Source organism: Phlebotomus papatasi, chromosome 1 (assembly GCF_024763615.1).
Source record: "Phlebotomus papatasi isolate M1 chromosome 1, Ppap_2.1, whole genome shotgun sequence".
In the NCBI taxonomy this organism is placed as follows: domain Eukaryota; kingdom Metazoa; phylum Arthropoda; class Insecta; order Diptera; family Psychodidae; genus Phlebotomus; species Phlebotomus papatasi.
This window is the reverse complement of record NC_077222.1, coordinates 109524816-109539637: the sequence shown is the minus strand read 5'-3', so window position 1 is coordinate 109539637 and position 14822 is coordinate 109524816. Positions and strand designations below refer to the sequence as shown.

At 35.5% G+C, this 14822-nt stretch overlaps 1 protein-coding gene across 1 annotated transcript in view; it reads left to right on the top strand.

Annotated features, from left to right (window-relative positions):
- Positions 1–14822, top strand: part of LOC129799229 (zinc finger and BTB domain-containing protein 20) — a 213780-nt gene that overhangs the window by 101038 nt on the left and 97920 nt on the right. Inside the window, exon 2 of the mRNA XM_055842926.1 lies at positions 11933–11957. The gene's annotated coding sequence lies outside the window, so the exon portion shown is untranslated. The remainder of the gene's footprint in view (positions 1–11932; positions 11958–14822) is intronic.

Here is a 14822-nt window from a genome sequence, read left to right as displayed (position 1 = left end):
GCTATCACTCCGATTTTGCCGTTTAAGTGTGAAAAAATTGATTTTTCCAATAATAACGCTTTGAAATCACTCAGATGCCAATTTGACTGCCTCTACTCCACCAAGACACTTAAAATAGGGGTTTAAATGGAAAGTCCCGCAAAATACAACAATTCTTTGATATAGTTGAAGTTCAACAAATGACTACTTGGGGCACTCTGGATGAAAAAACGAGTTAAGAAACAAAAAACCTCGCTTATCTTGACTTCTGAGTAATCGATGAGATCATGTTCTATGGGAAAATTATAGAGAACATTCTGGTCTACATTTCACCCATATAACACTTTTCTGTCAGTTCATCCAAATCCTTGATATTTTGGTTTAAATACAAAATTTGTATAATTTCACGAATTTGATTCAAGATAACTGAATGGCGTCTCCCAACTTCAGCTCTAAATCGAATTTGCATGCACTCCGAGTTAGCTCACGTTAAGAATCTCACCTACATAAGCCGGTTAGGATTATCTGTCCCTTTTAATTCACAGGCGGGGACGGATATTAAAAATATTTATCTTTAGGAGTGAGCCACCATCCAGACAAATATTAGGTAAGTTTGCAGAATCAAAATTTTACAAGCATTATGTTTGTAGAGATATGAGTTATTGATATGAATTAATTTAAATTTGTGCATAATTTTTCCTTGGTATTAAAATCGTTTTGAGACATAAGTAATCACTGAATTTTGCTTTATAAGAATCGTAAATGCATTTTAGTAGTATGGCACTGTAATTTTAAAAATTTCACGTAAAATTCCAAACACAGACATAAATTATGCTAACAATCTGCTAATATTACACTTAAGAGAGTAGATGAGCCAAAAAGATTACAAAATACCATATTTTCTGTAATTTTTTTCGATATTAAAATATTTATTATATATATTTAAGTTGTTAAGCATATAAAATTACAATATTTAAACAATATTTTCTGAAATTTTAAATTAAAAATCTTTAAAATTCCGCTGTTGAGACCAGATTTCTGGATACTTATTTTGAAAAAAAACATGCTTTTCCGTGGACAAGATTTCTCAGAGTGTATTTATCAGAAATCAAAAAGATAAATCGTCGGTTCCGAAGAAGACTATTGTAAGTCCAAAATGTAAACTTTACAGGAAAGAGGTTTAAAGTTTGACAGCTAAAATTTATTTTCATTAATTTCACTGCAATTAGTATACTTTCAGCTTTTGAAACTATTTTATCATACTTATACGCATTGAATATCTTCTAGTTAACACTACTTTTAAATTAATTATAGCAAAATTGTGGGCAAAAAACTCAATAATTGGGCACGCTGATTTTAAGTTTTTTTCTTGTAACTATTGCAGAAATATCTTAATCAACATAAAATTTTGTGGGGATATAGATCTAAGGTTTCTGCATCCAATGATACCATCTTTTTATACTATTGTAAGTAGACTTACAATAGTCTTCTTCGGAACCGACGAAATATTTCCTATTAGCTGACGAGTAAACTCGTACTTGAATGGTAGATTTTTTGAAATAAAATTTGTATTATTGGTAGAATTTTAGATTAAAAAAATACAATTTTTGTCGTATTTTATACCACGTTTTCTCTTATATAATAAGTTGTGATCAAGATGAAAAATACTATCGTTCAAGTACGAGCTTAACTCATAAGCTAACAGGAAATATTTAGTTTTTTTTTATTTCTGATGAATGTACTCTGAGAAATCTTGTCCACGGAAAAGCATGTTTTTTCAAAATAAGTCTCCGAAAATCAGGTCCCAATAGGTGAATTTTAAAGATTTTTAATTGCAAATTTCAGAAAATATAGATAAAATGTTATACATTTTTATGCTTATGAGCTCGAATTATTTTTCTGTTTATTATGTTGAAGAAAGACGTCAAAGAATAATATGCTGTTTTTTCCAAGAATGCGCGACCCACGTAAGCCCTTAAAATAAAATAGTTATTTTAAGATATAACTATAATGCTTGTAACATGACTACATAACTTTTCCCATATCTTACTTTTTTCTTTACAATTTTTATTCTTTTTTAGACAAGGACATTTGTGAATACGTTATATTTGTATGGACAACGGGCCACTAATCCATACAAAATGCTTGTAAGGAGCGTTTTCAGTGGATATTACATCGTTCAACATGTTCAATTATTATTATGTTCCCAAAGAAGAAAATAATAAAAAAAAATACTTGAATTTATTCAAATTTGTTTTATTTATAATTTATATTAAAGAAACAAACCAAAAGGAAATTCAACTTAAAAAAAATTCAGCTAAAAGAAAATTCAACGAAAAAAAATCAACTCAATCAATTCAACTAAGCTAAATTAAGCGGAAAAAAATTTCAGCCCGTTAAATTCAACTTTAGAAATATTAAACTAAAAATTTTCAACTTAAAAAAAAATCAGCGGGTTAAATTCAACTAGAGATATTCAGCGAAAACTACTACGATAATCGATTTACTCCCATTACACGCGATAATCGTAGTAATTATTTTTTACTGTGTGGTATAAGTCAAACAAATATGGTTAACGGTCAAAAAAGACGCTACGTAGTTACAAAATTTTGGACGAAGATTGACGAAGTGAACAAATGCACGTCATGGAAAGGAGACGCTTTAAGGATTCAGTATTACTTTTTAATCTGTTCCTTGTAAGTTAGTGCACCAAAACCTTTTTATCTCGTCCGGAAAGTTGTCCTTCAAAAAGTTCTTTGAAATAGGCCTCAATTTCAGTTAAGAAGAAAAATCGTTTACCATAGACCCACCTTTTTAGGTTTGAAAACAAGTAGAAGTCACTGGGATCTAGGTCTGATGCATACGGTTTAGTTCAAATCCCATTTTGTGTAATTTTGATTGCGTAACATGAATTCGTCTTTGGTCCTTTATGAGCAACTCAGATAGCCATCATTCCTAGGGTTTCTGCGAACCCAAAGTATCAAGTATGATGTTGAACATATCTTTCTGATCTTAGCTAGATCATCCAATTTTACATTGGAATCATTTGGAATAACACGGTGTCATGTAAGCTCTGATGAAGCTCATCTAAATAATAGTATTGCAAATTCATAAGTGATTAATGGGAAGCTGCAGGTGCCATCCATTTTTTATTTCGAAAAGAACCGTCCGCTGCGACTACTATTCCCCACTAAAATACAAGAACGATTGTCAAACAAAAGCCCCAATAATCTTCAGCATGTATTTACCCTGGGATCAGGGGAGGGTAATGGGCCTTGACAGACCTGAAGATTAGCCAAGAGATGGCTTAGCGTAATTATATTAGAAATAATTGTTAAACTACATTTCCATCATTTTCCACTAAGTCGTCTCTCGGCTTAACTCTTTCGCGTCTCTAGGGTCATATATGACCCGGGGAAAAAAGTTTCTTTTTGGCTATTTACATTAATTGAAATCTAACTGGAGTCTTGAGAAAATGAGCCAAGAATCTTATATCCTTCTATTATGATGTCGTGCACGAACAGATAGATTTCAATTAATATTTACATTTAAAAAAAACTTTTTTCGCCGAGTCATGACATTACCCTAAAGACGCGAAAGAGTTAAATCGTAAGTATGTCTAGGGCATATGTCACTTTCCAAAAAGCATTTAGTTCCAAATAGATTTAGCCTGATGCCTAAGAATATTTAGCTAAGCCACCTATTTAGTTAAGGATCGTTGATTAGAGGCACTTTACATAAATTTCTTTTACTTAATCCTTTACTGCCAAATTTTACAGGCTCAATATTCTAAAGGATCAACCTAAGCTTATTTGGGCCCTTTCGTTCGGAAGTGGTTTTCTCCTCTCTCATTTATCAGTCTAGCCATTGCCGCTCTGAATATGGATTAGGAAAGTGAGCGCTCACTCCCCTATCCATTTTGAGAGCAGCAATGGTCTAGCCTATTCCCATTGTAATTGTAAAAATTGACAGCGTAACAAAAAAGATACAACCAGTGAAGCGATTTTTCATCGTTTTCAGTTTTCATCCCGGAGGGTGGTATCAACGCTAAGACGGTGATGGCCTGCTTTTGAAGTGAAGTAGAAAGACAAAATGAGATGAAAATGAACTGAACGGAACTGAATTGAAGTTGTCGAAAGAGCCTTAGATCAGAGGTGTGCAAGAATCGTTGAAACCGAATAAACGTCAAAATAAGTTTGTTCTGGTAGCGTTTTGGCCGTTTTGACCATTGACCTTCATGTTTCATTTGACGTTTATTCGGTTACAACGGTTCTTGCACGCCTCTGCCTTAGATCCTTAACAAACTTAAGATTTAAGCCGAGAAACGGCTTAGTGGAAAATTATAGAAATATGGTTTAACCAGTTTAACGATTATTTCAAATATAATTACTCTAAGCCGTCTCTCGGTTAATCTTCAAGTCTGTCAAGGCCCTTACGCTCTACAATACCAAGCGCCGTAATAATTTAATTTAATAATTTAATACCACTTTTGAATCATCTTCATCGACGGCACACAGTACGGATAATACTTATCTGTCTTAGCTTTCGACTAAGCCAGAGGTGTGCATGTGTGCAAAGTTTGAAACTTTTGAAACCGAACAAACGTCAAATGAAACTTTTACGTTAATGGTCAAAACACTACTTGAACAAACTTATTTTGACGTATATTCGATTTTAAACGGTTCTTGCACACCCCTGGACTAGGCTATCGTGTTCGTGTATGAATAATAGTGTTTTACCGAAGCACAATTATTTTTTTCTGATTTTAAAGAAGCATTTAGGTTAGTAGTTACTTCTTACTGCTGGTACTCAGAAATGCGTAAACAAGTATGGCTAGTATATTAACAATACGCTCAGCTCCCCCGATGAACTTATTCGATGTTCTATTCTCCGATATCCGGATGATAGCTGTCAAATAGTTGTCATTTTCACCCCATTGTCATCCGGACATCTGAGAGTTCGGTGTATAATCTTAGTGTATATAGTAACGTCATTTCATTGAATTATTCCAGACTTTTTGAACCACCTAGTACATACTATCACGGTGGATTCCACAGGTGAGCAAAAGAAGGACAGTTTTCCTATAGAAGCCATAATTATTAATTATTACATGAGTGTATATGGTGAAATAATTGTGCAGTTTGCATCGTCTTCGTGCAATAACATAAATTCAATAATTGTACTCGGTGTGTTTGAGAGTAAACATTAGTAAAATCAACAGGCAATTAATTATTTGAATCTCTCAAGTCGTCCCGCTGTAAAATCTCACGTACCTATGCGTGTATAACTCAACAAGTTTTGTATTGATGTTTTTTTCTTTATCGATGCTATCTCAGTACCATCATTCTTATTCTCTTGCTCTTATCTTTTCCGCAGTGACAATTTTCGTTCACCTGGTTTAAAATTACGATTATACCGGTTATACCCTGAAAAAGGAGCTTTATTTAAATTGTTGTGTATTCTGTGTGTAAATTGCAAGAAGCGCTAGAGAAGTATATTTTTATTTGTAAAATAATGAAGAAACCGCCCCAGGAATATGTGGTTTCTTTGTAGAAATTCAATAAATCAATAGTCTCAAGAGTCTTAAGACACTCGATCAATTAGTCTGTCTTCTGGTCTCTCTGAGGTATGAATGTAGGGTGGAGAAAAGTAAATAATATTCCAAGGGAATGAAAGAGAAACTGGAGCAACATAGTTGTACAATTTCATGTTCTATGTCTTTGCTGCACCTTAAGATGATCACTATTTATCTCACATGAAAAATCTCTAATTGCCATTTTGCCGTCATTCTCACGTTAGTTTTCCCTTTTTTTTTGCCTTCCTTGCACATACCCCAAACATCCTCGCATCATGTTTATGGGACAGGGAGTTAACGACTTCAATGGTAACTCTCCTTTAAAGAAGTCCTCACAAGAAATCCTCTTCCGTGTGGCTGAGAAATCAATTAAATTAGTTATGCCTTTAAGCAGAGATGTAGGGAGACTGTGTAGATTTTCTTCTGAACTATTCGTAGCCAGTGGCTAAGTTATGACAATTGCACTCATAAAGTGTAACCGTAAATACAATCCTCACGATTGCTCTCCCATATTCCTTGTAACTTGACATCCTCGAATGCAATTCTGGTGTACATGAAAATTACCATCGTAATAGCAGTTTACATGAGGAGCATTATGTTCTATGACTTGGTCTCACATTTATGCAAATAATCTTATGATGACGATCGAAGTAGAATATCACGTATACAAGAGGTGGTTTTGATGCGTTTCTTTATAATCACAGCTTCTGTTATTTTGTGATTCTGTAAACCCCCTTCGATTGAGCTAAACTTGATAGAGTTGATAGTTCTAATAGAGTTGCTTTTTAACACTTTACTGTTCTCAAGTGTTTCTGCATTATCGACTTTTCATTGTATTGGTTTCTGTCACGACTGTTTGGTGTTTTTAGAACACGGCGAGGACTGGGACAAACAGTCAACACAGGAACCTACACAAAAAAAATCGATAATGCAGATTCATTTGAGAACACTTAAGTGCTAAAGCGTTAAGTTAGCGTGGAGATAATACGAAGATAAAACATAAATGCCCTTTCCGGAAGCATCAGTGGAGATCAATTCCCACTGAAAGAAAAACTCTCTCAGTTTTCCACTGTTGATCTCCACTGAAGCTTCAGGGACAGTAGTGTCCTGCCTTCGTGGTATCCATAGCAACAACAAAATTAGTAAAGGAAGTATCAGCTTCCTAGACAAGCTTTCTAGAAAGCTCGTCAACTGTTCAGTTCGTGTAGTGACTCTGAGGGGTACTATAACGGGTAACATAAGAGAGTAATATGTCGCCGATAGATGGAGTGGAGAGCGTCCGATGGATCGTCCCGAAGGCACAAGCGAATCGGTTCCTCAGGCGGCCTACAACCGTGAAGCTTTGAGGGAGCTTGATTCGTAGCTCCCGGGAATGGGCAATAGGGGCTCTACTCCGGGAAGCTGGCGATGGAGAGCACGCCAGAATATTCCGGTGTGAGTCAGTAGCATATATTGCTACAAGTAGGGTGAAAGGAATACCTATTGACACTTTAAGAACTCGCGTCAGAACTTATTGGCACCCTACTCTGTACCATTTGGAGTACGAAATTTGAATACTTATCCTTATCGAAAAACTTGGAATTATGGAAAAACTCTATATTACTTATATTTTATTAGATATATTAAATAAATTTCAACGTCGAAGAGGTGTTCATTCGACTCTAGGTTTAATAAACCTGATCAAGTGGTGAGAGATAGCGACTTAAGGTCTTCAGGAAATCCAAAATTAAATCCGAGTATAAATTAATCTTGTAGTAAGACTGTTAAGCCTAGAGGAGTTGGGGGAAGAAAGCCCTTCCTGATGAGTACTCTTCTAAGCCAGTGGTACCAATCACTGTTTAGCTGGCTGGTAACTTTGAGGGGTGCTATAGCGGCGGCTAACTTCAAGTAATAATGTCGATATAGTTCCGCTAGATAGAGTTGTCAGTGCTCGATGAGTTATTCCGAAGGGCACACCCAAGAAGCAATTTTTTCTTAATATAGTCTTGTAGAATTCCCTAAGTAAGGCACTATAGAACTAAAAATCTTTTTAATTGCCTATAATGGCCTTGGTTCCATCACTGAGATTACTATAAGTAAAGTGGCGCACTCATAAGGATCATAAGAGCTTCTATAGGAATTTCCACAGAAAATTCCCACTTTAAGTCTTTTAAAAGTACACTAAAAGACTTGTCTAATACTTGGATCTATAAGGCAGCTATTTTGCTCCTTGGGCAAGCGAATTGGTTTTCAGGCAGTCACCAGAGAAGCAAGCAAGACGCCAGATTCCTGGCTGTCTTGGAATGGGCAATAGCGATCATTTCCGGGAGGCTAGCGATGACGGGTGCTCCAGCATGTTCTGGTATGGGGTCTGTAGCATTAGTGCTCCAGTCCAATCTCATGATCAATGGCATGACCATTCTTTTGTGCCACAACCTAATTTTGTTTGACACATTTTTGTTGGAAATACGCGATCTGGCGTTATTCAATTAATATAGGCTTTTCGTGCTATGGAATATATCTGGCATTCTTTTGACAGATTTTTTAAGGGTATTTTCAACAATGATGAACAATTAATATCAAATTTCGGCCAGTTTGCAAATTCGGACAGCTTGCAATTTCGGCCGTTGCGTATTCATCGAGTACTGTATCATGTTTACACTGGGCAATTTATAGGCCGTACTTTAGATAATCACTGTTAATTCGGAAAATTCCTAGGAGTTCCTAAAATCCAGGAGGGCTCTGGAACTCATGGAAATGCTACAAAAACCTTTGAGAACTCGGAGAATTTTTGCAAAACTGAAGAATTCCCGTAGAATATAGAACAGAATATTTATTTGGTGATTAATGCCCGGGTTGAATGTAACAAGTTTGGACTATACAATATTATACATTTTTAATATAAAAAGACAGATATGTTTACAACAAAAAGTATACAAACAGATGTTTAACAAGACGAAAAAAAATTAACGTTCTACAGAGTTGTCATAAAAATTAATGAAATTTTCATAAACAGAAGAAACTGAGAAAACCATCAGGATTAGTGTGAAACCATCAGAGAAAACCATCAGTGTGAAATTTGGAAAAGCGGATTCCCAAGCAACAGCTTACCCTAAATGTCCGACTTTCAGTGTGTCCGATATTGAGCGCTGTCCGACTTTTAGAGAATTACCATATTACACATATTGTGTAAATATTACACATAAATTACACATTTATGTAAATCTACAGTAAAAATTATGATAAAATTGATGACTACTGGACTAAACTAGATTCTTAATAGCTCGATGTTGCGGTGGATCTTTGTTTAAAGGTCTGAGCGCGAAAGAGAGACATTAAGATGACACCCACGACACTGAGTGACATTTTTTTAGTCACGTCGGATGATTCCCTCCTGGTAAAGCTCTGGTTATATGGGTCAATTGATCGATGGTCTCTCCACACCATCATCCAACTCTCCTGTGGTGCGACTTGGCGTCGATCGGCACCACAATAAAGTGTGTTGTGGAAAAATTGATCATCAAATGCGGGTTGAAAATGCTAACAGTCCGTGGGAGGTTTCTTGTACACATTTTTATTCACATTTCTCTCGGTGCTACATTGTGGATGGGATGTGGAAGCTCATAAAGCGATCACCATGAATCACCATCTGAGAACTCCACATGGGGACGATGTAAATAGCCTGAACCATGTGATTTCACTGAAGCATCACTTCGAGCATTAATTTAATATGATTTTATACCTTGAACTTGGTGTATGATCGTATACGAATTGGGAATTGGGAAAGAAAGCAAGGGGTGCCTTAGAACGGAAATAGTGTACCTCATGGACAAAATTATTTATTTTTACCATTAACACTTTAGCAATGTTCACAGCATGATCTCGAGGTGGTTGTGCCATTCATCTGGTATCGTACACGAGATTGATCCTCAATTGAGTACATGATGCACACAAATTCCCTCAGCACCATAATTGCAAATGTATCCCCAAGATCGTACAACACTTCATTAACATAGAAATAACGACTTGGGATGTGAAATGAAGAAAAGGCTCAATCTATTGCAGTGTGAAAATATTTCTTTTCCAACCAATCTCACCTTGATGACGCGATCACGCAGAAGATGAAACCTGGCGTTCATTGCACATTACTCACACTTTTTTTTCTTTCAATCTTACAATATCTTTCTATTTGCCACTTAAGTATACTTTATCATGTGCATTGCGTGTTAATTTTGAATTAGTGAATAGGTGAATTGTGCTATCGTATGGTGTGATTTATACCGAAAATACTTCATTTGTGGGCTGCCTCTATGAAATGATTATTCCAGATGGCATGCTGATTTATACACAAGATACTCTCTTCCAATAGAATTAAAATCGTGTTTTCTATGTGAAGACTTTTAGCAAACACCCAGGGAATCACACTTTTCCAACCGATCCATCTGTAAAGCAATTTGTGATCAATTCCCATACATTCCATCAACTTATGGCTTTATGGCCACTCACATGCTTTTCCTAATCAGACTTCTTCAAGACGTGTCAAATGTTTCCATACCTCTTTCACAGAGCCATCATAATATTAATTGTAAATTTTAACATGGTGCGTTGTACATTCTCATAAATGGACCACAAGTTCCTTGAAGACCTAACGTTTTTTCTCGTGTTAACTTAAGAAAATTCGCATAACTTATCTCACTGAACCACTTCAAATCGTCGGCTGGACCAGAAACTGGGCTAAGTGCAATTGCTTTGAATGCAGACACAAAATAAATACGTTTAGCCCAGTTAGCCCAGTTACTAGTCTAATACGGGCTTCAGACCTAAGGCTTAGCCATATGGCTTAACTGCTCTAATTTCTTATCAATCATGATTTTTTTTTGGAAAGCAACTGAAATTAGACTTGGATTATTGAAGACAAATGGCCGTTATTTAGGGGTTTGAGATCTTCGCGAACTGGGCTAAATCTTTAGTCTGAAGACAGTTTAAACCATGGAAGATAATCATCGTAGATGCGAGTGACTTTGTCTTCTGGAGGTGACTGCCAGTGAAGACCTTAAGTGCTAGAATTAAAGACAAGCTTACGAAGCTTACCGTAATACGGGCTTCAGACCTAAGGCTTAGATATCTGGCTTAACGTCTCTAATTCCTCATCAAACATGATTTTTTCAGGAAATTGTTGTTTAGGATTGAATATTAAGGGCAAATGATTCGTTAGATTTTGAAAAATCAATAAAAATTGCTTGTTATTAAAGTTTTTGAGACCTTCGGGAACTGGGCTAAACCCTTCAGTCTGAAGCCGGCATAAGGGCCTTGACAGACTTGAGGATTAGCCGAGAGGCGGCTTATCGTAATTATATTCGAAATAATGGTGAAACTTCATTTCCAACATTTTTCACTAAGTCGTCTCTCGGCTTAAGTCGCAAGTGTGTCTAGGGTATTAGTCTCACCAAACGTAAAACATTTTCTTCTACTTGAAAGATATTTAGCCAATATATCAATTTTGATGCTTCACCAGATTAAGCTAAGACCGCTAAGACGTTTTGGGTTTGGGGTGCTCGGAAAATAGTCATTTCTCATCACCTGTACCAATTCGATACTGGAAATTCTTTCTTTAGTAACGAAAAGGCAAGACTTCGGAAGTCATTTATTGCATTATAGTCTAGTATTAGGCACATGAAAATACGTAAACATACCTTGCCGAGTCACATTTAATGGCCCCGCAGGCTAATCTTATCATATTCATCCAGTCGAGCTTCCAGATCGGCGCCGACAATTGTTTTTGGTCCTTCGGTCCTCTGCGTCAAATTCGATATTTCAGAAGCACTGAAACTGATCTTCGCTGATACTTCTCTATGGTCAATGATCACTGTACGCTAAATATTTTTATTGTTAGATTTTTTTGAGTTGGAACACCTGTCTTCGTTCGAGTGACAGCTGTCTGTTTAGTAGCTTTCTGGGCAGTAGATTCCATGATCCAAATCACATGCCATTTGTACGTAGCATAGGTAACAATCTTGCTTTTACGGGGAGGGGTTGTTAGCCCCTCGCCTAATCTTTTCTAGAAGGACTAACTCTGGCTCGTTAGACTCAGGTTCGTGACTTCCCACTGGGTTTGGTTGCTCAATCTTCTATCACTCACCTATGTGTACCAGGCCTACCAGGGGTCTAGCCCGCCTGAAGATGATCATGGGAATTAATTTAGACCTTTTTTTAAAAAAAATCGAAATGCGACATATTTCTTGATAAGAAATAATGTTCAGCGTTACTGTACTAAGATATGTGCAGGAAAATATATTTTTATTGTTATTATCATTATTATTATTATTATCAACTAATTAATTACTAAGATTAGATGTGTACAATGTTGATAATAATTTCTTGTTTTATATCTCTTTTCAGATAATCCGTGGGGAAGGAAAGAAAGGTATGTTGAAAATATTAAATTAATTAAGTTTATTTGCAATTTAATCCAATGATAGCGCAATAATGATAGCTTCGCTTTATCTAAATACTTGTAATACGCGTCCTAATACATATAACATAAATATACTTCTGAATACTCTCTTTTATTGCTATCTTAACGATATCTCTTTGACTCTTGATCTGGCTCACACTTTGACAAATTGTTTCTCGTAACCCATCGTTTATGGATCGACTGCCGATCGAACTTTGGGGTTTATAGCTCCGCCACACCTTTTAGATCAGGAAAATTTCATGAAGTCGAAATTCACATCCCTTTTTTCTCAAACCCTTTGCATATATCCATCTCACTCTTTCGCACTCTTCTTCTTATTTTAAACATCACAAAAAATTCAATTTAGCTCAGTCGAATTTGAAATACGAAAGAATGAAATATACGTATACAAAAAGTGTGCCCCAGCAATTACAATGAGAGAAATCCGAAAAAGTTAAAATAGCATTCCGGAAATGTTTATTTTACCCTGCAGTATTGATCCGAAATCGGTGTAAATATTATGCTTTTTAAGTGTATTAGGGGTTAAAGTTACACCTTTTCACGTTAATTTTACCCTTAAAAAGGTGTAAAATTAACATTAAAAATATTGATATATTTTTACACCTAAAAAGTGTTAAATTTATGAGCAAAAAAAGTTAATCGCACCCCCGTTTTTTTTAGTGTATGGCTCCGGCACACCTTTTAGATTAGGAAAATTTCCTAAAATCAAAATTCACATCCCTTTCCTTCTTAAAGTTTTAACATATGTCTATCCTCTTCTTTTGCACTCTTATTCTTCTTTTGAACATCACACCAAATTATATTTAGTTCAGTATAATTTGGGGTCCGATAGAGTGAAATAGCCTTATATACAAATCTCCTGAAAAAGAAAGGAACGCGAATTTTGATTTCAAGAAATTTGACCGATCAGGTGGGCTGGAGCCATTAATATCGAAAATGCCAAAATTGATTTCATTTTCATCGGATAGTCCCATCATAGTACAGATGATAAGGATGACAAGTTCTCATCTTAAATCATTGTAAAGATATAAAGTATACCTTCTACTTCGCAAACAATTGGTATTAATGTAACACTGCTCCGAGTGAGGAAGCTTTTGACAGAAATATTGTGAGAAAATATCTCGATGACAGTGCAGGAAAACTGAAAAGCATTCGAGCGCCACACAAAAGCACTACCCCAGAATGATGCTAAAAGTGATTCATATGAGGAAGCTGTAAACCATTGAAGATGCAATTTGGTGGCTCTTGTGCATTTCAATACCGTGGTGATTTCATGGATGAGTCCACTGTGGCAATTGAGTGCGAATAAAAAGCAGTAACATTTGCATATTTGCATGCAATTTAAACATCGTCATTGTCAAAAGCCATTGAGTCTTTCGCGCCTATTAAGTGCCCACTGCATTGAGTATAACTTCAGTGAAAAGCGCCAGTATGGACTTTATATTATCTTGAAGTGCGTATACGAAAGGTCCATTCATACAGTTCCATCGATATACTGCATATCTATCGCACTGATATATCGATTGATTAATCGGATCGAAATACTCTAACACTATCCTCTCTGCCTCCTACGCATTGAAACACTTTCCCAATTCCTTTTCAAATATTTTATTAAAATCTTAAAAACATGTACAGAAAGTTAAAGATATCGAACTATAGAACTTACAAGCTCCAGCATTCCGCTCAGTCTTTTCAGCTTCGCCCATCTTCTTTTCAATATTTGTGTAATTACATGAAAATCCTACGTAGTGAGATTAAGAAGAAATCGAATGAGATAAAACATAAAAAAAAACTCGTTTGGCTATTACAAATGTATTGAAGATAAATTTAAATAAATCGATAAACAGAATCGTCTTGCTCCAAAACTTTAATTGTAATTAATTGTATAAAGTGCTTCTTCTTAATGTGTTTCTTAAAGACATTTCAACCGAAAATTGCATCTCGTGAGCAAAATCTTTAAGAGAACTTAAATGAAAATTGTGGGGCAGATGGTAAAAACATGTTGCAAAAAGTCCATGTAATCTTATGGTAGCTGAGATTCTTTATAGACGAGCTAGGGGGAAGCTTTGAAAGTGGGGCACCTTTAAAATTAGGATTTTTCACCTATTTTTAAATAAAATTGAGCCTTATCGTGATATAATTTAACTGCACAAAGAGAATAAGAAGCTAAATTACATTATGATATGGCTCAGTTCCACTTAAACATAGTAGAAAAATCCCAATTTCAAAGGTGCCCCACTTCCCCTAGGAGTGCTTACAACTCCGGAAGGCATGCAGATTCAATTGAGTTGAATTTTAGAGGTTAAGGTTCGGCAACCGAAATGAATAAAGATGATGGAATACCTTATTATAGTTCAGTCAAAATTTGTTTACAGCTCCAGTCTAATCTGGGTTTAGGTAGAAATTCGACCCATCTTTAGAAAGATCTTGACTTAAGTTCCGATATACTAAAATTTCACCGGAATTAAAAGTAAGAATTTAGAGATATTCGAAAGTAAATGCTCAAAAATTGATTTTTTTAAAATTAAATCACTCGTAAAATTAAGTGCATGGTATGCTAAGTTATGAAAAGATCTAGTATTTCACAAGGCCTTTCCAGATCATTTAAAATTGTCAAATTCTGTCAATTTGAACGGAAATTATTACCATATTAAGATTCAGTTTTTGACTCCTTGGTGCCAAAAGATAAGCATAATTAAACCGAGGTTAATCTCAGTGAATTATTTTACTGAAAAAGGAGAATTCAAGTCAAAATACTGTGGTTTAAATTGGTCCTTATAGTTTGTATATTACCATGCGGAGGCATTACTTAAA